Raw genomic sequence first — 26718 nt, forward strand, 5'->3', positions numbered from 1 at the left:
TCTTTTAAAGTAAAATTTAAATTTTGGGTGTGAAAACAATAATATATTTTTGGTAAATATGGAACTTAACTCTTTCCAAATTGCTCACAACATCAAAGAAACCAATTTCACTTGGCTTAAAGTTTTCCACCCTTCTTCAAAATTTGTGGTGCAGATTCTATAAGCAGACATATTAGAAGGTCACATTAGTATTCGAAGCATTTTACTGCCAGAAAGATGCAATAGTATTTGAGTTATGAATGGTTGACCATTTTAGAAATCTGCCGCCGCTCTTATATAATGGTGCTTTTCTCAAGAATTGTAGTTTGACGTTTCAGCATGTGTGGTGAGAATATTTGTTACAAGCTCATGTTGTTGGCACTTCAGGATACTTTTTTTTTTCTTCTTTTTGGTAGGATAATTGGTTGAGTCGGTTTTACTGAATTTCCTACCAGGTTATAGTGGATAATCTTACTGCAGCGAAGATCTCTGTGACAAATCTGATTGGCTGGTGTTTCTACATATTTTTGTGTTGCTTAGAAAATCCACACAATTCACTTTGATTCCACCCACAACTGCATACCACAGGGTCAGCTCACTGTGATTTTCAGTGGCGGATCCATGTAGTGACTTGGGCTGGCTTAAAGTCCAAAAATTGGTTAAATTTTATAATGTAATTGTGTTTGGTTACGAAAAATCAAGTCTAAATAATAGGCTTAAGCCAGCCCAAGTCAAGCCACTTTGTTTTCAAGCCACCCCAACATTCATTTTCTGGTTCCGCCACTGGTGATTTTTGATCCCGTCAGCTTGTTGAAGAAGTTATATGCTTTGTATGGAAATGTACAGGCCTACCCAGTACGATTGATGTTGTGGGAGCAACCTTCTCTTGATAAAGCATTTCATAGTTCTTTTGATGCTTCTTTTTTCTTCACTCCCTGAGCATAAATGTTTGCGTCGGTGTTACTTGCCACTTTAGACCCGGCGAGTCAGGATCACTGATCACAGAATTTGTCAGCCCAAAATTCTAGAATATGTGGGTGGTGGATGCATGGTCATCCATGTCAGACTTGCAAGTGCTCCTTGGAACCCAAGTTCCCAACATTATTTTTCACATTTAGCTTACTAATCATGAATCAGGCCTAATGTGGGTTGTGCAATATGCTCTGTGAATGAGAAGCATTAATTTAACCATTCCCTGACGGGACTGAAGATTCTTTATTCATGATTTGAACCTAATTCTTGTTTTCTGCACGCATGTTGTAAGTCATACTGGAATGGTCTCTTTGAAAAAATCAATTCACGCATGCCTTATCTTCAGTCTCATTCACTCACGATTACTTTCACCCTTATATTCAGACAGGGTAGACTGCATTCGTCATGCGTTTAACACCTTGGAACTGGCGATATAACTTTCCTCGACGTCTTTTATAAACAAAAGATTTCTTGAACAGGGAAAATCGTGTTAAGGTGGAATTATGGTTGCTTTAAATAAATCAAGATGGAGATGTTCGAATTGTTCCCCAGATTTATAAGACAATAGAGAAAACTAATTACCTGAAGTCAATAGCAGTGGTAATTGTTTTTTTACCAAACAAATAGATAAGATGGTATGAAGTTTCATTCATGGGGATTCTGAATCACAAAATATCACAGCCAAATCATTACCTCAGGGGCTTAATATCTATATGCCTAAAATCAGTATTAAAAATTGGATCTTAAATTGATAATTTGGTAGCCTAAAATTTTTGATTATCAGTCTATCAGTTCAAAATTACAATACTTCCTGTAAAATGATTTCATCATGGTACCCTTATTTTCTCTCCGATTTGTTCTCGCACTCGGACAAACCATTGAACCTGTTTAAACAGGCCACATTTCAAGCTCTTCCTAAACATTAGGACCGTTGAAAGAAAAATGCAAATCCATCTTAATTGAATGCCATGGACAAAATGGGAGTGAGACCTCTCGAAAGAAAATTAAAATTTGTCAATTACCTGCCAGCTGGGTTGCACGGACGCTCCATTTCTTGAGCCGTGTCCGCGTCCGACTCGCGGCGGACACGGCACGCGCGTGGGACGCCGACACGACACGTGTACGACACACCAATTTGCGCGTCCTGCGCGCGTCTGGGTTGGACGCACCAATGACGCGTGTCCGACGCATTTTTTTTCATTTTCATCTAAATTTTTTCCTTTATTTTTACTATTATTAATCAAATGAAGAAAGACAAACATTTAGATCAATAATTTAGGTCTTTATTAGTGTTTTATAATTGGAAATGACATCACGTATACCCTTAGTTGGACATGTGTTGATCTAAGAATGCATTTTGATTGGGCCTTGTGTTTAATAGTGACTGATTGTTTGACATTCGGCGTGTATAAACAAACAATATCTTCTTTTTTTTGAAATTTGTACATATGTAACATCATTTTCTAATTTTTAGGGTCGAACTACTTGACTTTGCTGTATAAATACATGATTATATATATAAATAATATATAAATAAAATATGTATATACGTGTCCGCGTCCTAATTTTTTGAAAATTTTGTAGTGTCCGCGTCAGCGTCGTGTCGTGTCCGCATCTACGCGTCCGCATCTGTGCAACCTAGCCTGTCAGTGCCAGCAAGGAAAGACAAATGTTTGCAGGTTACTGTTTGCAAGACGTGTTGGTACAAAGCTAAGGGGTTAAACAGAAGTAGAAATTAACGATTAATCCCAAAGTTGTTGGGCATTGGACACTCTAGTCCTCTCCTCTTAAGCCTAGTACTAGGAGGTCCAAATTTACAAAATTGAAAACGAGTTGGTCCTTTAGGGAACGATTTAGTCCAAAATGCATTTCTTTTGGGACAAAAATACCCATCAACATCCTTCTTCATAGTCGGTTTCGTTTTCATTTGTCAAAACTCGAAAGAGCTTTCCATCTACTCCGGTTAAAGACGACAACATAAGATTCTGACAAAATTTCATCTCAGATTCGATTTAATGGGGAGTGATGAAGAGAAGAAGGAGAATCATTAAGGAGAAACCTTGGAGAGATATAAAAGGAAAAGTAGTGATGGTAACTGGTGCATCATCTGGTATAGGTCATTAGTTTTTTCTAGATCTAGCAAAAGCCGGTTGTAAAATTGTTGCAGCTGCTAGAAGAATCGATTGATTAAAGTCTCTTTGTGAAGAGATTAATCAATTAAATAAAGAAGGATTAATAGCTGATGTTGTTGTGGAACTTCATTTGTCTGCTAGTGGTGATGTTAATGATTCTTCTGTTCAAAAGGCTTGGGATTCATTTGGTTACTATCTATGCTCTTATTAATAATGTTGATATCAGAGCTAATAATACAATTTCCCATTTATTGATTTTCTTGCAGAATTTTTCCTTCCAATTTTTGCAAATACTTTCATGAGTGATTAATTTTGTTGATTTTGTTTTATTTTATTTTTTGATTATCAGTTATGAAATTGCGCATCCAATTATGCTTTGAGAATGTTTAGAAAATGTAGCAAGTGTAGTTTTTTTTTTCTGATTTGCAGTAAAGGAGTTACAGTAGTGATTTCTCTAGGGATTTTGAAGCCATGTTTTTCTTGCATTGATGCTTAGCCCGAAATAAGAACAATTGCAATATGCTATTGATGTCTGCTTAGACAAATGCAAGAGTGATATCTAGAGTGCAGTAGTTCGAGTACAGTAGGAGTTGATTTCCACGGTCATATAAGCATGAGTCAAACTGTAGTGAGAAACTTAGGATGTAGGAGTTGTAGTAATCTGGTCGCAAACATCGTTTTACCCCATAACCCCGTGGAGATGATAAATCTTCTCCTTTAAATTCATTGGGAGGGTTTAACTTTTGAGTTCTGAAACTGTTGGTGCAGCGAGCTTTCTGAAGTTACCAACACACTGTAGCATTTAAAGCTGCAAGATTCACTCCAAAAACCCTCAAAACATGAACAAAGTTTCCATTTAACCAAGTTTGATTTAAGGCCTCACAAAATTATTATTGCTAGTAGAAAAGTTACACGATACTAAAAGAAAACCAAACTTCCCTAGTCAAAGGTGCAAACTATTGACAAGCTAAGTTATCATAGAAGATCTCAAAAGTTAGCAATCCAATTTTGAGAGCACAAGTTAACATTAGAACCATCATGAAAAATTCTAAATGATTGTAGATGGTTCATGGGTTTGAGAGCACAATTTAACGGAAACTCTTCGCTCAAAGTTTTCTTTTTTGTCAGTTTGAGAAAGTTATACAAACTAGAAGTTGTTGATGTGTGTACAAGAAAATACACCCGTTAGATGGGTGCACATAAAAGTGCACTCTTTTTTTTATCGCGTCGAACGTAACATGCCATCCATGTGTTTCCAGTTTCCACTACTATGTTTGTATAGCTTTCCTCACACTTAGATCTTAATAATCAGTTTATTGTGTTTATCAGTAATGCGCCGATATCCTAAGAATCCATTCAAGAAGGATGAACTTGATGTGACACATTAATCCAAAGAAGATAGCAGAGAAGAGTAGCTCCTATGATGCGAAACTTGGTGGGATCCCACCATTTTGTAGGGTTCTCTGTTTCCCTACTAACGGTATTACTGAATTACATCAATAACAGATTAAAAAGGTTGCTAACTTCAAGCAAGTATATCGGTGCTGGGTGTAAACGCAGCTCCTCCTCCTCCCCTTCTTGACAAATGCAAGACACACAACTAGCCAGTTACTCATACATCAATAACATATTAAAAAGGTTGCTAACTTCAAACAAGTATATCGGAGCTGGGTGTAAACACAGCTCCTCCTCCTCCCCTGCTTGATAAATACAAGACGCACAACTTTCCAGTTACTCATTTCGACTTGAATTTGTAAGTGGAATTTCATTTCTAAATCTAACAATTGTTTGTCATGTGAACCATGCGTGTGTGTGTGTATATATATATAGATTTAATGATTATTAAATGAATTTTGGTTCTTAGATGAAAAGAGTAAACTTTGCTAGGGAATATTTGAGTTCGCATGAGGAAATTTTAAGGCATTGAGGAATGTGTTAGATAGGTGCATGAATCTGTTTGACATTATTACTGACCCACTTTTCCCTCTTTTAAAGACTCTTGGAGTCTTGCCCGTTCTTTATTTCAGTAAAAAATTGATATTCTTAGATTGTATGATTCACTGATTTGATGATTATTACATGCGTTTTTGGTTCTTAGTGGAGGAAAAGAAACTTGTCTTAAAGATGAGAATGTTAGATGTATTTTTTTTTTTGAAAATCTTATAGTGTGTAGTAAATTAATGTCACTTTGAAAACACGGGCAAATGCGTCACCCTTTGAAAACCCGCATTTGTCATTTTGGAAAACTTGTATTCAATAATTTTTGTCATCCTTGTTTATAGCGTAAGATAATTAGACATTTGGTGTGGAATATGTGGCAAGTTGTGAATTGTAAGTATTATTCTCAGTTTATTGATTCAGTTTAATATTGAAAGAGGTTCATTTTTTTTTTGAATAGTTAATCTTGTTCACGGTAGCTTAATACAGGTTTGGCCATTTTGTACACAGTATATATTGTTTTCTGATCTTTTTTGCATACCTCTTGTATAGTCATTGGTTAGTGAATCAAATTTAAACCTTCGGGAGTCCACATTGTAACGCCTTTCGCCGGCAAATCTACCGCACCTTTCCTTATTTATAACATCCCTTTGTGTCAATGTTAAATCTTCTGAGTGTATTATGGTACTTGGAAATGACTAATTGTATCATTGCAATAAGAATTGAGCACGCGATAATGCACTAGGGGAACATAATGCAGGTCAAATTCTTACATGCACAAATATATGGTTTGTAGATTCTCTTTGTGTTGATGATAACTAGGATATGCAAACATTGAGTAGTTGGTTATCATTTTTTTTGTTATACCGTCACTTGGAGGCTACCAAAACATCTTTTCATTATTTGTTTATACAGTTGCATCCGTTATACTAAATAGCGTAGTAGGGAGGCATAATGTGTACATAACGATCTTCATAGGTTTCGCTCATGTATTTCTATGTCCATGGTGATCAACCGAAGGAGGAAGAATCAAAATTTTCCTCAACAAACAGCTTCATAGGTGGATAGGACATGGCTAAATGTATGAGACATTAAAGGAAACTAATTGATTTAGGTTTTCTCGAACAACTTCTTCCAACTTCAAACTACACTCTTTGGGATATATGAGAAATTTTTTGAACTAGCTACAATTCTAATGGAAAATGCACAAAAAAATGCTCTGGAGATTAATGGCAAAGAAATACCAGGCGTTAAGAGACCTTTCGGTGATACTTCCAAAATATCTTCAATACTTGTTCCAGTGTATAAACTTCTTTTCCTTTTTAAATTGATGGAAATCACATTACAATCCATTCAAACCAAAATAATAATTAGATGATTGCTTACAAGATTATAAAAGACACAAAAATACAAGACAATCAAAGACCAAATACAAATGATGACACCAATTGCATATACATTTCCAAAGATAAAGAGCCATGAACCGCAAAGGTATCCGATTTTTGTATGTGTAATAATGATGAACGGCGGTGTTAACCGGAACCAGTTTCGACTATTTAAAATAATTAATTTCTCCAATAAGAGATGCTCCAAATAAAATGGAGTTATTTTCCAAAAATCTTATAGATCCAAGCGAATTTAGATGCCATAAATCCCTATTGTTGATGCAGACATCACTGTGGTACAATGGTAAAGTCGTTGGGTGATGATACCGGCGACTTGAGTTCGAAACTCGTCAGCATCGGGGTGGGGGGATTTTTCTCCCCTCTTATTGAAGATGAATCTCTAAAGCAAAGCAAAACGGAATCGTTGTTGTTCTTGATGAATCGAAAATAGAAAACCAAGAAACACTATGGAGATTTGAAAGAATCGCTATCAAAGCGAAGAAAAACTCGTCCCAAAAATGTCCATAGACAAAAAAAAGAAAAAAAGGATTAAACTACTTTTAATCTAGCCCAAAAGGACTATTGGCAATTAGGAGCTTAAACAACTGAGCTAGCATAACACACCAAAGCTTCTTAGGTCAATGGAAATGCATCGAAAACCAAGTTTTACAAGACATCCTCTTTTATGAAATTAACTGGTGTCTCCACATGTTTTTGCAGTGCTTAGTGAGACGATTCCACCCATAACTGCTTACCGAAAGGTCAACTCACCATGAATTTAGTCACATCAGCTTCTTGATGATGTTATATGCTTTGTTGGGAAATTAATCGGCAAAATATTGAGAAAAAAAGAAATGCATCTGCAAACTGATGAAAATTGGCATTTGTTTAGATAGGATAGAGCAGTGATCTCTAGATTATTTCCTGAATCTTTTATGGGTATTTATAAAAACAGTCCTACTTCCATATTCCGGTTTACAAATCGATCCCACTGTTACAAAGAATTTATAAAATAATCACTTTTCTGTTAACCTCAAAGTTATGTCATCAATAAGATTTAAGTCGGATGGTTAAGTTGCCTACTTGTGCCTGAAAGCCTAGTAAAATCTAACTTAACTGCACAGGATCTCATTTAGTACCTGCCATTTTCTCGATGATTTGAGTTCTTCTCCTCTGGAACTATGGAAAAGGGTAAGTTTCAGTTATCAATCTTCTTTGTCTTATTTTTTTCGTAAATAGTTTCCTTCCCTCTGCCTCCTTCTTCATCACCAATAGTGGAAAATGGAAGTTAAACCACTGTCAGGACAAGAGGTAACATCGAAACAAACGACTGTGTTCATCAGTTGGAATATAGAAGTGGTTTTCTCCAAAACGACTTCTTCTCACACTAGTTGAATTCTTTAAGAAAACCACTGGTTTTGACAGTATGAATTTAATCACTGATAGACACAGTGGTTTATATCGATTATATTTTACAAAAAAAAAAGATTTGATTCAGCTGAATCTAAAGCTAGAATCAACTCAATACTAGATTATGAATTTTAGAATTTTAAATTTATAACGACTGTAACGCTTAATTTGTATTAAAATGTGTTCGTTTACAACTTCTACTATCATACCTTTTAAGTTTTAAATCTGAATTTCAACGGTAAGTAAAAAATTGCTCAACCTATATTCCTTTTACAAACTTAACAAATCAAAAAGCTTGAAAATCTTCCATGCGAATTAGCAGCATAGAACAAGACTTCATTACTTATACCTTCATTTACCAACAAACTAGCTCAATTCAGGTTCATCACTCTAGCCTTAAGCTGCAAATAAAAACCAATACATCAATTAGAAACCACAAAAAGAAAAAGAGACGAGGCATCTACCTGACACCTTCACCACCTACACATTCAAATATGCACTAAAATTGAAATTTACAGAAAAACAAATGAATTGCAGCTACTTTGCATACAAAACCAGGAATGAAATTAACAGAGAAGATTGTACAGGAATTTCCTACCACGGTTCCAACAAGTGTCTGAAATACTATTGATGTAAAACATGGCCTGCGTTAAGTGAGTTCATGGGACATGAACAAAATTATAGCTGAAACTATGGGAATCTAAATATAATTAGCTCACATGCACTGAATTTGATGTAAAAAATCAAATTCCCTAGCCCTATATGTGTCTAAATGAGCATTAGAAGTCCAGTACAGGCTGTGATTTGAGAGAAAAAAATGTTATAATTCTTTAAATGAGGAAAAAAAAAAAATACAAGTATACAACAACCCATTAGTAAGCTCACAATATTTACCTGCGGCATAGTTAGTGAGACCAACTTCAAGACCATATCTGGGAAACTTGTGGGCATAAGCTGCACAAGTTACCAAATCACCAGTATCATAGCAGATATGATCAGGGCAACAATTTCTATGTTGGTGAAACGAACAACAAAACGGTACTTAGGGGTGTTGTACTTGTTCTTGCGCTGGTTAATTAGTCGGATTCTGGATCTATTTTTCGTTTTTGCCTTTGCATTCATTACAGTGAAACAATACAATCAGATCACAACCACACGAAGATATACGAAATTAAACCAAAAATCAAATGAGCATATACCTCTCATTCGCTTGAATTTGAATTGAAACTTCTTGAAGTAAGCCCTGGGTTTGTGTGCTTTGATTCAAGCCTAGACAAAATGAGAAAAATGATAAACACCCAACATAAGATTTCAGTTACAATTCCATACACAAAACCAGATGGTAATTGGAAATATAGATCATCAAACATTAAAATCGAATAATAAAATACACAAATCACTGCTTCTACGATCCTGAAATATAACAACACCCCCATATCTACAGATATTCATCTCTTAAGCATACACGTACATGCATTTACAAATATATTCACAATTCATATTTCGAAACATAAACCATACCATTGAACCCATGGAATGAGCTTGTGGTCAATCTAAATGATCCATTAATGCCAACGCATCCTCTTCCATATTTATGTCCTACATAACAATCCCATTACACAAATTTTCAAAAGTGTAACCAAAAAATGCATCAAAATCAAACTTTATAACTATTTATATTTGACTCGAGACTCAGAGAGGTCGGAAATCTTCATTAAGAGCTTCTTTTCTTCAACTTCGACCCATCAGAAAATAATCAGAAAGCGGTAAACTTAAGATCGCATAACTGAATGCAACACAAAATACCCACTTTTATCAAAACCATCACAACACGAAGTTCCAGCACAAGAATCCTAATATAGTAACATAAGAAAATCCTATAAATTAAACACGATAACAAATCCTCACCTGGATGCTTTCATCAAATCCTCATCTTCTCAGATTGTAAAATTTCGCTTCTTATAAAATTAAACAGGGCAAAAAATAGAATCACTCATCAAATATTAAAAGCTAGTAATGTAAAATTTGTTTAATCTATCATCATTCATCAAATCCTCACCTGCTTAGATTGTAAAACTTAGTTAAGTACACCTTAATTTTTCTGTTGGTTCCTGCGAATTCCGCATCAAATTCAACTAAAGTTGATCGGGATGTGAAATTCCTTTCCTCTTGCTTTGGATCCAAACAAGACCAACTTAAAGCAATTTTTGAGAAAAGAAACTGTGGGATCACTGTTTTATAAAAAAAAAAAGTTAGCTTATAATATCTTTTCAAAAAAAAGGATGCTGCAGGAACATCTAACGAGAAAAATCAAAAACTAATCCACATACCTCATCAACAAAGATAACACTTGGAGCTATTTTACTAGCTAGTGAGAACACTGCTTTGAAATATTTCTCTCCTTCGCCGAACCACTGTGAACAAACAACAAATTGAGAACTATTAAGAGCATATTAACTTCACCTTTAGTGATTTCTTTGTACTCTTGGTTTCGTTTTGGAGTCCCTGAAGAAGGTCAAGTCCATACTTAATGCTGCAATATTCGTAGCCAGAAAAACAAGGTTAGAGTGACACTCCACAGACTGATGGGCTCAAATTTTAATATAATGAAAGAAAGAAAGAAGGTGAGATGAACATATTAAACCTTTTGCCAGATATAACAAGTTTTGAATCTTTGATATTAGTATCAGTACTGTGCATCATATGATAACTTAATGCCCAACCAACGATTTTTTCCACGCATGCAACATCAAACAAGTAGAATTCAGAAAAAAGACGTGCACATGAGTACAGTTTCCTGAGCGTTTCAAATTAAGTGGGTATCGCTTTAGGAAGATACTGACTCTCAGTAGTTAGGGTTTGATCTTTAATAGATAATGTTTCAAGGTCAGGGCACTCTAACTTATTGCGGGTAAGAACCTGAAAACATGAATTAGAAAGGTTTAAATTATGAACAAGCTTGCGACATTAATATTTTCTGATACAGTTGGTTAAAACATACAGCACGAACGCTAGCAGCATTTGACTCTCCTAAATCATATAATACAATAAAAATCAAACACCTTGATGCGCATATGATCCATATAATATTAACACCCTTACACAGGCAAGAAGTTTCATATTAAATCACGCATACACAACAGAATTTATCAGCAATTACCTTGCTAGAAATCACAATTCTTTATGGTGAGATTTAGAATCTCGAAGAATCACTCTCGAAGATTATGAACAAGTTGCATAACAAGTTCATAGTTCTGTAAACATAACTTATCAGGAAATCATCACCATGACTTCTGCAAACATAAATAACAAACACAATATCATTAAGTTCACTTGAAATCTCATCAACCCATATTGTCAAAATTAAATATAATCAAGATAACAAGTTCTAGAAGCTAAAAAACAAAATTCAATGTTCAAAGTGACTAATAGTTACCATCTTCACTATTTCATGCATCATAATTGTAGTTTGCTTAGCATTATTTCTCGACCAGCTTCTTGTCCACATCCTACATATGATTACCGATATGCTTCTGCTGTAAAATTAACATAATCAATAAAGTATAAGTATAATAGTCAGAAGACCAAAATCTAAAAAAATTGGGGTTTTTTATTTTGTGTTTCTTACCCTGCAATTTGTAGATATAATATTGAAAAAGACCCATAACACAAATAAATCCACTGATAACTCCTAATATTTTCATCACTGATTTCTGTTGAACTCTTCTTCGATTTGCTACTGATGATGAAATGAAAGGAGGTTCGATTTCTTCTTTGGTTATAAGATAAAATGGAAGAATAGTTGATTGCAACCAATCGAAGAAATTGAAGAAGGAATGAAATGTTACAGATCGAAGAAATTGAAGAAAGAAGAAACTATCACAGATCGAAGAAATTGATGCAAAGCTACAGATCGAATCATGAATTCTGGGAGAGTTTAGTTCGAACGAATGAAGTATATCAGTTGAACGAATTATAATGAAACAAGGATTCACAGTTATGGTTTGGTATTTCTGTTCGGGAAAAGATGAAGAAGATGGAAAGAGAAAGCGCATCTAGATAAGATTTAAAAGAGAGAGATAAAGTTTCAGGAGAAGTAGGCAAGGGAAAATCTGGGGGTATAGAAACCATTTGCTCTCACAGTAGTTCTTAGAACTCTTTAATTTTACCAAAATACCCTCTAATAAAACCACTGTTTAAGAGACAAGTTTTATTTTTTGGTTTTTCTATTCGATAAAACCACTCTCGCTCACAGAACTTATAGTTACGTCAGACTAATAATAGTAGTATTTGTGAAGCCCAGGAAGTGGTAAAAAACTCATTTTCCACTAGTGCACGATGAGTTATTGAGTTCATTCGTTTGTTTTGGGAACCCTAGTTCTGACATTTGAGTGTTTTTTTTCATGAACCCTAATTTCGAAATTGGGGATTTCTGTTTAGAAATTTACTATGTTTGGTTTTCATTCGATTTTATGCTAACCCAATTGAGAATTTGGTCAATTGGTTTCAGAAACCCTTATTTGCAAATTGTTAATCAAGTTCACTGATTTTGAATCAATGATTAAAGGGCGTTTTATGTATGATTGTCAGTGAAGAGGAATGGGGATTTGGAGAGCATATCGTGGTTACGAATGACTTTGATGGTTTTAATGGAGTAGTTCGTGAACTGCAACTTGCTGGTGGTGGTGTTGCTGGTGAAAAAGAATGAGTTCATGATTGTTACATGGAACCAGAACTTCAGCCCGCATTCAGGATTGTTACATCACATTTCCTAAAAGGGTTCACCGCTTCCTCTCTTGGGTTTCGCCGCCGCCGCCACCGGCCACCACCGCGGCCATCATTATTCATCATCCTCACCTCAAGACAACAACTGAGCTAGGGTATTTAGGACAAATTCAGACTGTTTTGCTCAAAACAGTTAAGTCTGTATAAATACCACTTTGTAAGCACTAACTAAAGCTGTGATCATTTTGTAAAACCAATTAGAAAAGTGTGACCATTGTGTAAAACACCCATCTTTTATTTACGGAAGTCTTAAAAAATTATAGTATTCCAACCCAGCTCTGTCGGAGGGAGCATAAGAACTATCACACAATGTGATAGTTCACGATGAAACTGATATTATCGGAGTACCATGTTACTGTAGATCACGTTATAAGCCTTGTACGTAATTTTCCATTTAGGGGCTGTTTGGTAACCATTATTTTAATGGATTATCATCCCATAATCCATTATGCAGATTATAATGGATTCTATATGCGTTTGGTAACCATTATAATAATTGCTTATTTTAATCATAATTGAAAAAATCCATTATTTCCATAAACAGGAAAAAGTTGTTTTGAAAATTTATTATAATCAATTATTTTTTCTAAGAAACTCAAATTGAATTTTATCTTCTTATTTTCTCTAACTATCAAGAGAGAGACAAAAAAACAACATAGGACTAGAAAAATATAGTAGATCATTGTTCTTTCTTCTCCTTTTCGAGATCATCATTCTAAGATAATCAATTATTTGAAAAAAAGTGTTTGGAAAAATTTATTTTGAAAATGATTATATCAAAATCATTTATCAATTTATGATTATTTATAACCATAAATAGATAATCATAAATTTTACCAAACAAGGTCTTAATATGGTAGATCATGGACTCTTGGGTTATGGTATCCATTCCAAGGAATTTTCTATCAAAAAAAAAAAAAAAAGGACGGACGGACGGACGGACACGTACTTGCAAGTCCCTATTTAAATTGCACGCAACACTCTTGTTTTCATCTATAATCACGTATTTTGCAACCGTTCGCAAGGGAATGCCACTTTTCACAAATCAATTCATGGCATCCCTCATCTGCGGTCTCAGCATGTATCTAATGCCACTTTTGCATTTTATGGGGTGTTACTTGTACCGCCTCAAAAGTATTAAGCATGTGTCATGCATTTACCACTTTGGCACTGGTGATTATAAGTAATTACACATACTTTATCTTGGTTGCCTAAGTAGAAAAGTTGTCTTGAACAGGGAACGGGGACGACATTATTTTTCTTGAATTATGGAGAAATGTACAAGTTCTCGATTTAAAAGACACTGGAGAAAGCTAATTACCCCGGGTTCAGTGAAATTCGAAAGTTTGTGATTTCAATTAAAACATCGGAAAATGAGTCATTTGTCCAAATATTTTTAAATCACGGTTCAAATGGACGAGTAAAAAATAGTTTGGGTGAAATGGCCAAAAAAAAAATAGCAAGGATGAAACTGGATACATCCTGTGTAAATTAAAAATAAGAAAAAATATTTGAAAATGGGCACGATGAAACTGGTTACATCATGCCTATTTTTATATTTTTGTCCATTTAAACAGTATCAAAATCTAACTGTCCATTTCACCCAGAAATTGTTGATTTTTGTCTTTTTAACCAATTTTGTGTTAAAAGAAGTTTTAACATTACCTTGGATTGCTGGGATTTCTTTAGAAAAATCCCATTGTAGACGTCTATTTAATAAACATTAGGTTCAGTTAAGTTAAAGCCATGTAGGTCTACAGTGATATGGCACGCATATTGGAGTTAACTGATAGTATGCGATCATAAGAATGCATACTGGCATTATAGTGTCATTTTTTTTTCACGAACTCTAATTTTTATATTACTACATTCGTTAAACATGATAAAATCAACATTTGATTTGATATTTGATTTCTTTTTTCCTATAACCCAAGTGAAAACACGGTATAAGATTGTTTTCGGCGACTGAACTTCTCATCGAGTACAAGTACAACATTCTCACCAAAAAATAATAAGTATATCTATCACGTATAATATTAGAAAAAATGGGTCATTTGTCCAGAAATTTAAAGTTTCAGGTCGTAGTGGACGGCTTACGGATGGTCTGGGTGAAATGGACGGGTGTAATGTATTTTTTAAATGGACAATTGTAGCCCGTATCCATTTCTAACTTATCTCCCTTAAAAGAAAATCACTCCTCCTTCTCAACATCGATAATATTTCCTCGTTTTCCAGATCGGCATCATCTTCTTCACTGTCTCCACCACCACAACACTATCAAAAACATCATATCTTCCTCCGCAACGAAAAACACTACCATCAATATATCTTTTCACCATCATCTTCACCACCACAAACACCAACCCCAACATCATCGATACGACTCCTCCGTTATCTTTCTCCACAACCACAAACAACAACATAAATCTAAACCACCATCACCATCAACGGTCTTTATTTCTCAACTTCATGAAAACTAAGAGAATTAGGGGTTTTTCTTTCATCAATTTCACAAATACGTGCACCGGTAAGGATCCTAGCCCTAATTTACTTTTTGATTTCAATATCAGATTTCATCAATTTCACATGCATTGGTTGTAATTACATGAATTTATCTTTTTTTGAATTTTAGTACATAAGAGTTCTTCTTCCATTTAAACGTGGATGAAATCGGTTTCATCATGTTTTAGGTTTAGTTGAATTTTCTTTCATCCATGTCTGTTGGTGATGAAAACTGATTTCATCCCATTTAAAATTGAGTTGAATTTAAATTTGTTTTCATGCAAATTTAAACTAGGATGAAACCAGTTTAATCCTTTCTTAGATTGAGTAAAATTTATTTTCATCAATGTTTGAACCAGGATGATATCAGTTTCATCTAATTCAACATCGGGTTGAATTCATCGACTAAACATAAACAATCACACACCGATCCACCATGATGGAACACATAACAACGCGATTACAAACCCTAAGATACTTCTAAATCCAGAATCACACTAATGAGCAGAAAATTAACATCAATGAGTAAGTTCGGGCATGATTCAATCAGTAGGAAAATCGAAACAAAGTGAACTATGGAGAGATTACGAACCATGATTGAGTTATTGGACTGTGAACTAGGTTTGCTGGTTTGCCCTAAGTTTTTATTCCTTTTTCTTCTTCCGCCTCTGGAGCTAAATCCACCACTATTACGAGAGAGAAACGAAAACCCCGAATGAAGTTTTATTTTTATATGGATTATATGCAGAAATAGGTCTGTTTTGGACCCCTCACTTTCGTTTCTAGGCCTCTCTTTTTATTTATTGCAAATCTAAGCCTATCAAACGGATTCCATCCAAATATATTATCTCAGTCAATATGTCGTGTTGACTGGTCAATATCTCGCCAAAATATGATATAGAGATCTCGTGAACTGGATAAGATTACTAAATTGCCCTCTTTGTAGTGTGTCAGTTTCATAATTATCGTCGCCCACGTGCTTCGATATAAGCCTTTAATACAGATCAGGAAATCTCGAAGATTTTTGAACGACAATGATATCCAATATACATCTTTACCCTAAAATCCCTTCATTCAGTCCCATCTTTGTTCTTCACCAGCCGAAAAAAAGAGATTAGAACCAGCGAACAAACTATGGTGGTTCTTGTTACCCAATAGCGCAGAAAGAAGATCGATACTGATTTTTGGTCCTAATTTACGAAATAGAAGATAGGTTTGGTTCAGTGGAGATGAAGAAGAACGAAGGATTGAAGATGGAGAAATTCACGGGAATGAGCAGGAATTAAACTTGAGATAGAGTTCGAATTACAGAAGAAAAAATGAATTTTGTTGCTGTTAGTTATGATGAATAATAGAAGAAATTAGGGTCTGGTGATGTTGATAATGGAAGCAACTAGGGTTTGTGAGACGAACAAGGAAAATAATGGGTTCAAATCAAATTGATTTAGTTCGAAATTGAGTGAAGGAAGAGAAATTGGTGATGATGCTGTTGAATTCAGAGAAGATTGAATCAGATTGAGAGGTTGATGCTCGTTGTTGCTACTGAAGATTGAGGAGAAATCAAGAAAGTGTTGAACTAAGAAATTGTGAAGAACAAATTGAGAAGCAATGGAAACCTGGGTTTGCAATGGGTTAAACTCATCGAGTTTGGGTCGATTATGGCAGTGAACTGATGACAAATCAATAGAGTTATGGATTGAGATTACAAGCTGATTTTTGAGTTTGGGTTGGGCTAGATTTCTAATTTAGCAGAAGTTTTTCAGCCACTGCTACAACAATTTATGCGGATATGAGTTTCAGGGAAGAACTGATTCTGGTGGTTGATATGGAGAAAAATAGAAGATAAGTTGGTGTCAGAAGAACTGGAACCATTGAACCAGATAGAGGAATCTGAGTGGGGTTAGAAACTAGATGCAGATGCTGTTGATGCCATCGGTTAGAGAGCACCGAGTTGGTCTAGATATTGAAATGGAGGATGTGTTGGCGTGGCTTGAGGTTCTGGTGGTGCTGCATTTTAGAAACAGGAACATGGAGTTAATGTTGTCTGGGATGGTGGTATTGAAATTACAAATGGTGTGTTTGTGATGGTGCAGCTCACCCATGTTTAACTAGGATGAAAATGGTTCCATTTAAGTTTACATTGGGTTGAATTTAGTTTAGCTCATGTTTAACTAGTCTGAAACTAGTTTCATTCTGTGTTGAATTTGGTTGAATTTGGTTTCACTCATGTTTAAACTTAGATGAAACTGGTTTCATCCAGTTTTAGATTTGGTTGAGTTTGGTTTCCCCCATGTTTAAACCAGAATGAAAATGGTTTTATCTTGTTTTAGATTAGGTTGAAACTGGTTTCATCATGTTCAAACTGGGATATCTATAACATTTATATACCTTAGTCACCCCGGAAACTGATTCCACCCTTTTTTTTTTTATTGTTCTTTATCTTTATCGAAACTGATTGAAACTGATTTCAGTCATGTTTCAACCGAAAACTCAATTGAAAATAGATTTTGATGGGTGTGTTCAGTTCGCAAGAGTAGGAGTTCGAGTACACGGAAGAAGAGAAGAATTGGTGGTATGATTTAGAGATGATGATGATTGTAAGAGGAATTAGAAAAAAACAGTGGGAAACAAATAATGTTGTTGTTATGTTGGTGACTGGAAGCTGAATGAAATACAATTGCATTTGCAAGTAAGAGAAAAAGGTTAGATGGTTGCGAAGGTTGTTGCAGCAGAGTTTTGAAGGAGTTGAAGCTCGTGAAATCGAACTGTTGGTATGCGGAGAATGGTCAGTGGTTGATGGTGCTGAGTAGAAGGTTGGGAAGACTCAGATGGGGATTGTTCTTGTTGAGAACAACCGTGAATGAGTTGCAGATGCCGTGAATCAGATAGGGGTTTAGGTCGGTATTCAAAGCCGATATGGAGAACTCTTCATTGAGTGTGTTGCTGCTTCTAATTGACTCAGGTACACAAGAAAGTGAATGCGGGTATTTGCAACAGCTTGGTGTTATTAAGTTGTACTGGTTGGTCTGAGATGATGGCTCAAGTGGTTATCCAAGAGTTTCAGCTAAGATGAACGATGCAAGGATGCTCTGGTGGTGCTGAGTGTTATTGGTGAAGATGAATTAGAGTACAGTTTGGCTTGGAACTACAAGTGCAAGGCTGAGATAGTGTTTAATGTTAGCTTCAGATGTTGTTTGTGTATGAATGCAGTTGCAGGTGGCTAGTCATGATGTTTGTAGATTGAACTCAGATTGTGGGATGTGCTCATGGTGGTGGTAGATATTTGATAGTATTATGAATGATGCGGTTGTTTTAGGTTCAGTGGACAGTAAAAACCCTGCTTGCATATGAAAAACTTAACTTTAGGGATATTTTAGGTAAACCACTTTCTTTCTTTTTTGGTTTACCGGGAAGATTACCCAAATTAGTTAATAGAAAAACATATTTTTAATGCTTGTCCATTTAAACAATATCAAATTTTGTACGTCTTTTTCGCCCATGAATTATGATTTTAGGGCCAATTGACTAGTTTTGTGATAATATTATTGTCCAGAAATTTAAATCCCATCAAAAAATATATTCTACTGTGGATGCACCAAAAACCCATTAAAACTTATCGTGATACAACCAAATACGAATTTTTATTATGAGAAAACTCAAAATCTTTTTCGACACTCTTACAGTCATGACAACAGTTTTTTAGTCCAAATCTGAGAAATGACTAATAATTAAGAGGGAAATGACTCTAGCAAATTAGTAGCGGCTGGATGGAGGGTGATCAAGGGTCTAATTTCAACGTCCTAGAGCTTGACCATAACAGTTGTCCCATTTCTAGTGTTTTCGATTCTTATCCAGGGATCACGTATCTTTTAATTCATAGAATGAATGACTAATGAATAGCTGTATTGGAATTGTGTCATGCAGAACAAATCAAGGCATGCCATATCATCAATCCCACTAACATTACTTCCATTCCCTTTTGCCAAAAGTAGGGCTGCCGACGGGTACCCGATTACCCGAAACCGAACCGGATCCGGATCTATCGGGTCCGGTTCCGGGTCCTAAGATTGGATTCATTAGCAAAATAATTACCCGACGGGTAGACCCGTTAAGAACCGGTAAGCTTTCGGGTCCTAACGAGTCTTACCCGCCGGGTATCGAGTACTCGAATATTTATCTTTTACTTAATATTTTTACTTAAAATAGGAAGACTTTGTGTAATTTCGCTAACTTTTTTTTCATTTCTCCTCTATTCTCTTATGTTTAACCTTAATTAGGACAATTAGATACATATAATAATAATTTTATATGAAAAATTATTAGATTCAAGCTAATGTAAAAAATATTAAAATAGATTACAAAACAAATTGGTTGATTTTAGAGGACCCGACAAATACCCGGACCCGACGGGTATTTAAGGTTTTTATCGGGTCCGGTTCTGGGTCCATCAAAATAGGAACCGGACCCAGAACCGCTAGGACCCGGAACCGATTAAAATTATCGGGTCCGGTTCCGAGTAGTACTACTACCCGGACCCGATGGGACTCGTCGGCACCCCTAGCCAAAAGGCTAAAATGTGAGTATATCTTACTTGTACTATCCAAAAAGATGTTCTACATGGACGGGTGATTGTAAATAAATTAATAACCTCTCTCAGTTTTTTTTTTTTTAGAAAAACTTAAGCAGAGCATAAGGGAATAGATTGATAGAAGAACTAGTGGCATCATCGTTTAGAAAAACATCAGACCCACTGCTAAGGTTTTTACAAGTAATAACCAAGTTTAGAGCTTGGATATTTTGGGTTCTATGAAGAAGTTCAAGACCCAATAAAACAAAAGACACAGTTTTACCATTTAAGACTGTTTCTTCACTCAATGTCTGTTTTTCCCTGTGATAGTTCCTGCTGAATCTTCCCTTTATAGCTTTGATATAGAGAGCATTGAAATGTTCCAGAATTTCATTGGTTTCAGAATGTATTTCAATGTTCATGTGCTGCTTTTCCTCTGTCCACCCAAACGCTAAATCTGCTCCTCATGTGGCTCCTCCTGCTCCACATTGACCTGTGTGTCCTCTGCTATCAACATAGTTGCCTGCAAAATAAGTGATAGTTAGTGCTGAGAAGAACTGATAAGCGTTAGGATCCTGAATAGTGCAGATTTTGATTAAGAAACCAAAAGTCTGCTTTTGAGGAGGAATCCCAACATGAATTCCTGTTGTTGTTATATGGGGATCAGTATCATAAGTATGCCCTTGTGTATTCAGTGCATGGTGGTAAAAGTTGTGGATTCTGTTATGATCACATATATGTTTTTGTATGATGAGAGTTGTATTCTTAGCATTTGGAGTAATGTTTTGGAATACTAGATCACATCTAGTCTTCCATATAAACCAGCAAGTGGTAGCATAAGTGCATGTATTGTCACTGCTGCTTCCATTGTGAAACCAACTATTGAACCAATCCATGATAGGAGTTTGATGGTTAAAAAGACCATTATTTCCACCTAAAATGTGCTTCCAAACCTCAGTGGCTGCAGGGCAGTTGAGGAACATATGTGTCATTGTCTCCTCCCCACTATTGCATATTTTGCATATGGGATCAATATAGTGGAGAATGCTTGCAGTTTTAGCATTAGTTGGGAGGATTTCATGAGCACATTTCCAGAGAAATATTTTAATGGATGGTGCCACTTCCAAGTTCCATATAGATCCTCAGTTTCTTGTTGTATGATCATTTATATACAGGTTCTCTATTTTGGCTTTGTACAAAGCGTTAACAGAGAATTTTCCTGTGTTGTTAAGATTCCAGTGCATGCTGTCTTCTTCTATGGAGTGGATAACAAGATCAGTGATGACTTGAGCAGTGTCAGGACTGAAGATTTGCTGAATGAGTTGGAAATTCCATTCTTTTTGATCTATCATTAAGTGAGCTAGCAGCTGTATATCATTGGGGAAGTTTGCAGGTTTTGTGAGCTTGTCAGTTGAGTCAGGTATCCATAAGTCCTCCCAGATTTTTATTTTGTTACTATTTCCTATTCTCCAGACACAACGTTGTTGAATATTCTGAATTCCTTCTAGAACCCCTTTCCAAATCCAGGAGTCTCCATCTTTGTCTTTGGTATTCATGTTTAGAACATTTCTCCCCAATAAGTATTTGGCATCCATCAATTTGTACCAGAGAGATTCCTTATCCTATTCCATCCTCCATCCTATTTTTGTTATCATTGCACTATTGAAAAGCTCCATATTCATGAATCCTAATCCACCAAGATCCTTTGGTTTGCATATAGTTGTCCAAGCTTTTGGGTAATCTCCAGTGGGGTGTTCCAGATTTTTTCCCCAAAAGAAATCTCTTTGTAAGTTGGTCATATCTTGACAGGTTTGCTTTGGTATTCTGAAGCAGTTTATTTGATAAATGCTGGCCGTGGAAGTGACAGATTTTATTATAACTTCTCTTCTAGCTGGATTTAGAGGGGAATTCTTCCAACTTGATAGATTTCTCTTCATCTTATCCACTCCTAGTTTAAAAGATTGGATTTTGCTTCTGTGAGTAAATAGAGGAGAGCCTAAGTACTTGTTATTTAGAGGTAGAGCTTGAATTCCTGGAAGATTGCAGATATGAGGCATTAGAGCAGGGTCAGTGTCCTTGTTGAAGAAGATACCAGATTTTCTTAAGTTGATGAGTTGACCAGAAGTATCTCCAAATATGTTGAGGATTTCCTTGAGGTTTTGGGCTTCAGTAGGATTTGCTTTGCAGAAGACCATACAGTCATCAACAAAAAGAAGATGGTTTATAGATGGAGCATTCTTGCAGATTTTTACTCCAGAGATAATGCCCAAGTCTTCAGCATGAGATAAAGTTTTGGACAGATCTTCCATGCAGAACAGAAATAAGTATGGGGATAGAGGATCCCCTTGTCTGAGACCTCTAGAAGGATTAAAGAATTTATCAGTGGAGCCATTTATCAGGACAGCTGAAGAAGTAGTGGAGATGCACTGCATAATCTTGTTACACCATTCAGAATCAAAGCCAATTCTTTTCATAATGGTATGAAGGAATTTCCAATCCACTCTATCAAATGATTTAGCCATATCCATCTTGATCCCCATGCTTCCTTTATTTCCTTTGAGACCTCTTCTGGTTCTCATGTTGTGAATAATTTCATGGGCAATAGCTATATTATCAGCAATTTGTCTTCCATGTATGAAGGCATACTGGTAGGGAGATATGATTTTGTTGAGGAATGGTTTCATTCTTTGAGCCAAAAGTTTTGATATTATTTTGTAGGTGGTGTTGCAGAGACTAATGGGTCTGAAGTGGCTGGGGCAAGTTGGGTTTTCAATTTTTGGTATCAGGGATATAAAATTGGAATTCATTTCTTTAAGGAGATGCCCAGACTTGAACAAATGATATACCATTTTAACTAAGTCTTCTCCTACAATATCCCAGTTTGCTTGGAAGAAATTTGGTGGAAAACCATCTAGACCTGGAGCTTTATCTTTGGCCATGCTAAAAAGAATAGCCTTGACCTCATGATCTTCAGGAATTCTGTTGACAATGTTGTTATCAACAGTGGTGATAATTGTAGGGATGAGGTTAATGATTTCAGGGTTCATGTCAGGTGATTCAGCAGTAGCCATCTTAGAAAAATGGTTGGTGAAACATTGCTTTATTTCTTGGTAATCATCAATCCAATTTCAGCACTATCTTGTATATAAATTTATCTTGTTTCTTCTTATTCTGCATTTTGTAGTTCTATGGAAATAACTTGTATTCTTATCCCCCAATTTGATGAATTGATCTCTACTTTTGGTCTTCCAGAAATTTTCCTCAATATCTTTCCATTATCTGAGAACTTGATTTGCAGTTTTTATAGCTTCACCTCTGTTGTGTTTGAAGTAGTTTTCTTGTAACCAATGCAGATGTTGCTTACTTTCTTAAACTTTTGACTTTATGTTGCCATACACTTCTTTATTCCAAACTTTAAGTTTTAGTTTAATGTCTTTGAGCTTTCTAGCAATGAGGAAAGCACTAGAACTAGACAGATTTCTCTTCCAGCATTCAAGAACAATATCCTTACAGTCCTTATGATCCAACCAGGGACCAAAGAACTTGAAAGGAATTTTTCCAGTACACCAATGAGAATTAGTGTTAAGAAGAATGGGGTGGTGATCAGATCCAATTGCTAGAAGATTAGTGATAGTGTAGTTTGGATATAAGAGAATCCAGGATTCAGTGGCAAGTCCTCTATCCAATCTCTGCTCAGTGAGAGTAGGACCACTTCTCTTATTATACCAAGTGAAAGGGAAGTTTGTACTGCCTAAGTCAGTTAGATCCAAGTCCACAATTTTGTTACTAAAAATATTAGCTTCTACACTGTCCAATGGTTGAGTACTGTATTTTTCATTATCATGCAAGATGAAATTGTAATCTCCAATGACCAACCAAGGGAGAGAGTGATTGGTAGCTGTTGTCTCCAAGGCTTTCCAAGAGTGAAGTTTACTTGGAGTATCATATGGGCTTCCATAAAAACCAGTAAAAAGCCAAGAAGGGCCACTAGTAGGCTTGATTTTAGCATTGATATGGTGAATGGAATAATCCATAATTTCAACATCAAGATTGTTCTTCCATATCATTACTAGTCCTCCAGCAGTACCACTAGCCCCTCCAGGATTGACATGCCAATAATTCTGAATATTAAGTTGTTGCATGGAATTTAAAAGTTTTCCATGTTTCTGCTTTGTTTCAGAGATGAAACAGATGTCAGTATTGAATTTGTTCAACATATCATTTAGGTATTTCTTGGTATTTCTTTTCCCTATCCCTTGACAGTTCCAGGCTATTGAGATAAAAAAATTCCAAAAGTATGATACAGGGAGATATTTTGAGGTTGGTCTCCTAGCTATAGGATCATAGTTGAATATAATGCAACAGTATAGGTGAACATGGTAATGGTGCAAGTGGTTTAGTCTAATAAAATGAATAAAGAGATATACCTCAGAGGCTGATGTTGATGAGCCAGATACACCATTAGTCATTTGGGGAATGCTTGAGTCCAGAGGTTCAACATAATTGTCAGAATAGTCCTTGAATCTTTTGATGTTATCAGTTTCACTAGTTTCCATAGGTACTGCAGCATGTGTTGATTGTTTCCTCTTTGGCATGGATTTTTGCTTGTAAGATTCCTTAGGAGAGGCAGAATCAGAAGGTGAGTTTGCTTCAACAAAGACATGAAGTGTCTTTGTAGCCCTCCAGGCCTTCTTTTTGAATTGTTCAGATTCAGCATCCATCCTTTCTTTGATTTGCGAAAGGGTTGGTAAAATTTGAGTGGGATGGCTGGGAATATACCAGTAGTGTCCAGAGCATGATTGACATTGGTGTTTGATGGGACAGGGTGTTTGGCTCAAGCTGCTTCCTTGATCTTTAATTTAGCTTGATGATTCTTGTAGTTTGTGAGTATTTTCTTAGATAGATCAAGCTTCATGTTCCTTATTTGGTTAGCAATGACATCTGGGTGTGGAGAGGTGGAATCATCTCTGGAGGAAGCTCCAAAAGTGAGGTGTTTAGAGGATGAAGGAGCAATTTTTGCTATTGATCTTTTCAAGTTCTTTCTGTCTTGCATTTCTCATTTTGATTTCAAAGACTTGGTTTGCATCAGCATCAGTGTAACCTATGTGAATGACATTTCTTCCTTCTTGAACAGATTTTTGATAAGCAGTTTGGGGTGGTGGTAGTGGTTGAGGTGTTGGCAGGCTTTTGTAGTTAGAGTAGTGGAATTTTGAGGGAGTAGGTGGGATGGAGCAAGGTGGGGATGGATGATCTAGAATTATACAAACTTTACAAAATTTGATACCATTGAGGGCATAAGCAAATTCAAGCCAATGAGAGATAGTTGGGGTTTCAAAGGCTTCAATACCAAACTTTAATGGCTTAGTAACATCAATGGTGAGCTTGACTTCTAAGTTTTTCTCAAAACTGTCCCTTTCATAAGGTTTCTTGGTAGTTTGATAATCTCCAACAGGTTGAAGAATGTTGTTGATATATGGTATGATATGGGTTGGAATTCTTTTGATAAGCAGCCAAATAATAACCTTTGAGAATTGTTCTTCATCAATTAAGTCTAGACCTCCCAAGGGTACACCAACTAGAACCATAAGTTTATCAAATAATCCTCTAGTTCCTCCATTCCTGAGGGTTGAATAATCTTCTTCATGCGTGAGTCTGAGAATAAAGTAGTTCCTTATCATGTTCCATATATCCAGTTCAACTCTTCCACTGAATTCCCAGTTGTTGTTGATGAAGTTGCTGACTCTGGATGTTTCAAAACAGATATTGCTGCAGAGTTTTCCAATAAAACACCATTTTCAATCTAAAGCTTGCTTGCTTCTGATGTTTTCAGGGGTTAGGAAAACCTTGGGATATAAGTCCGCTTCAGGCATTTTGAGAGTTTTGTTCATCTGAGCAACAAGGTTTTCAATGGATGGGTTGGGGGATTTTGAGGAAGAAGCCATTTGTGGGCAGAAGAGGGGGTAGTAAACAGAGAGCAACCAGTAAGTATATTGACCAATGAGTATTGTGGTGGGATAAGACCAGTAAGGATGTTGAGGGGATTCAAACCAAACTTTAATTCGAAAAAGATTCTTGACAGTGTCAGTAATGCAGGGTTTTTATAAGTAGTTATGGGTTGTCTTCCAGCTAGTCCAATATGGTTTTGGGAGGCGCTGATCTAAGGATGAGGGCATCTCATTGTAATTATACTTGTGATAGTTGTTGTTGATGTAGATGACTAATAAAATCTGGCTCAAGTACATGCACCCAGAAAATGTTATATTGTTATCTAAAATGTTGAGTCTTACCTTGTCCTTCCCATTGGGGGTAGTAGATGATAATTGCATAACCTTCGGAGAGACCGAAAGTGATGTGACTAACTTTAATAACCTCCTTCAAAATCTTTTCATCTGCTCCAAGTAATACTCAAAAAAAAAAAAGTTGAAGACATTCCATCTTTCCAATAAAAAAACAAGGTGGAATTATAGATGCATGGATGCACATGTTTGCACATTTCTTAAGACATTAGAGAAAACCAAATACATAAATTTAAGAAAATTAGAACTTATTTCGATTTAACTAGGAAAATGATCTTAATTCTATTACTTGTTTCTTAGAAGAGTTGATAAAAAGTTTCTATATTGGGATTCTGAATATACAACTATGTATGTCAGATATACCTTAAAGAACCCGATTTATTCATCATTCAAAATTACACTTGTTTTACATATTAGATTATCACATTATTATATTTCAAATTTGGTTATGTATTTCCTCCAGAGAATTACATACTCCCCTTGAAATCGGTTAGGTTGCATTTCCTGTTTCTAATTTTTATTTTGTATACAAGTTTGGCTCTTCATTTAGTACTCTACCACAGTTCCACTATTTTTTATGGCTGTTGAGTGGAGGACGCAGGGTCCATACTTGGTATCCTGCCATCTTGACGTCAAAATATTTACAAATTCCCTTCTTATCAGCATATTTGTTGCACCCCTGTGCTTTTCTTTGAAGTCCGAGATGCTTTTTTTTTTTTTTTTTTTTTTTTTTTTTTTTTTTTTTTTTTTTT

The 26718-nt window shown here is 35.7% G+C and overlaps 1 long non-coding RNA gene across 3 annotated transcripts; it reads right to left on the bottom strand.

The window, feature by feature from the left end:
* Positions 1-7960: 7960 nt before the first annotated feature.
* Positions 7961-11881, bottom strand: LOC113314009. 3 transcript variants are annotated; one of them, XR_003342213.1, is made up of 11 exons: positions 11445-11881; positions 11253-11349; positions 10977-11109; positions 10461-10526; positions 10147-10349; positions 9876-10047; positions 9725-9774; positions 9338-9415; positions 9016-9085; positions 8711-8926; positions 7961-8217 (listed from the first exon to the last, which is right to left on the bottom strand). It is a non-coding gene; the product is annotated as an uncharacterized LOC113314009 (long non-coding RNA). The 3 variants fall into 3 exon arrangements; XR_003342211.1 differs by having other exon boundaries at positions 11253-11352; XR_003342212.1 differs by lacking the exon at positions 10461-10526 and having other exon boundaries at positions 11253-11352.
* Positions 11882-26718: the final 14837 nt, after the last annotated feature.

This window comes from Papaver somniferum, chromosome 9, assembly GCF_003573695.1.
Source record: "Papaver somniferum cultivar HN1 chromosome 9, ASM357369v1, whole genome shotgun sequence".
NCBI lineage: Eukaryota > Viridiplantae > Streptophyta > Magnoliopsida > Ranunculales > Papaveraceae > Papaver > Papaver somniferum.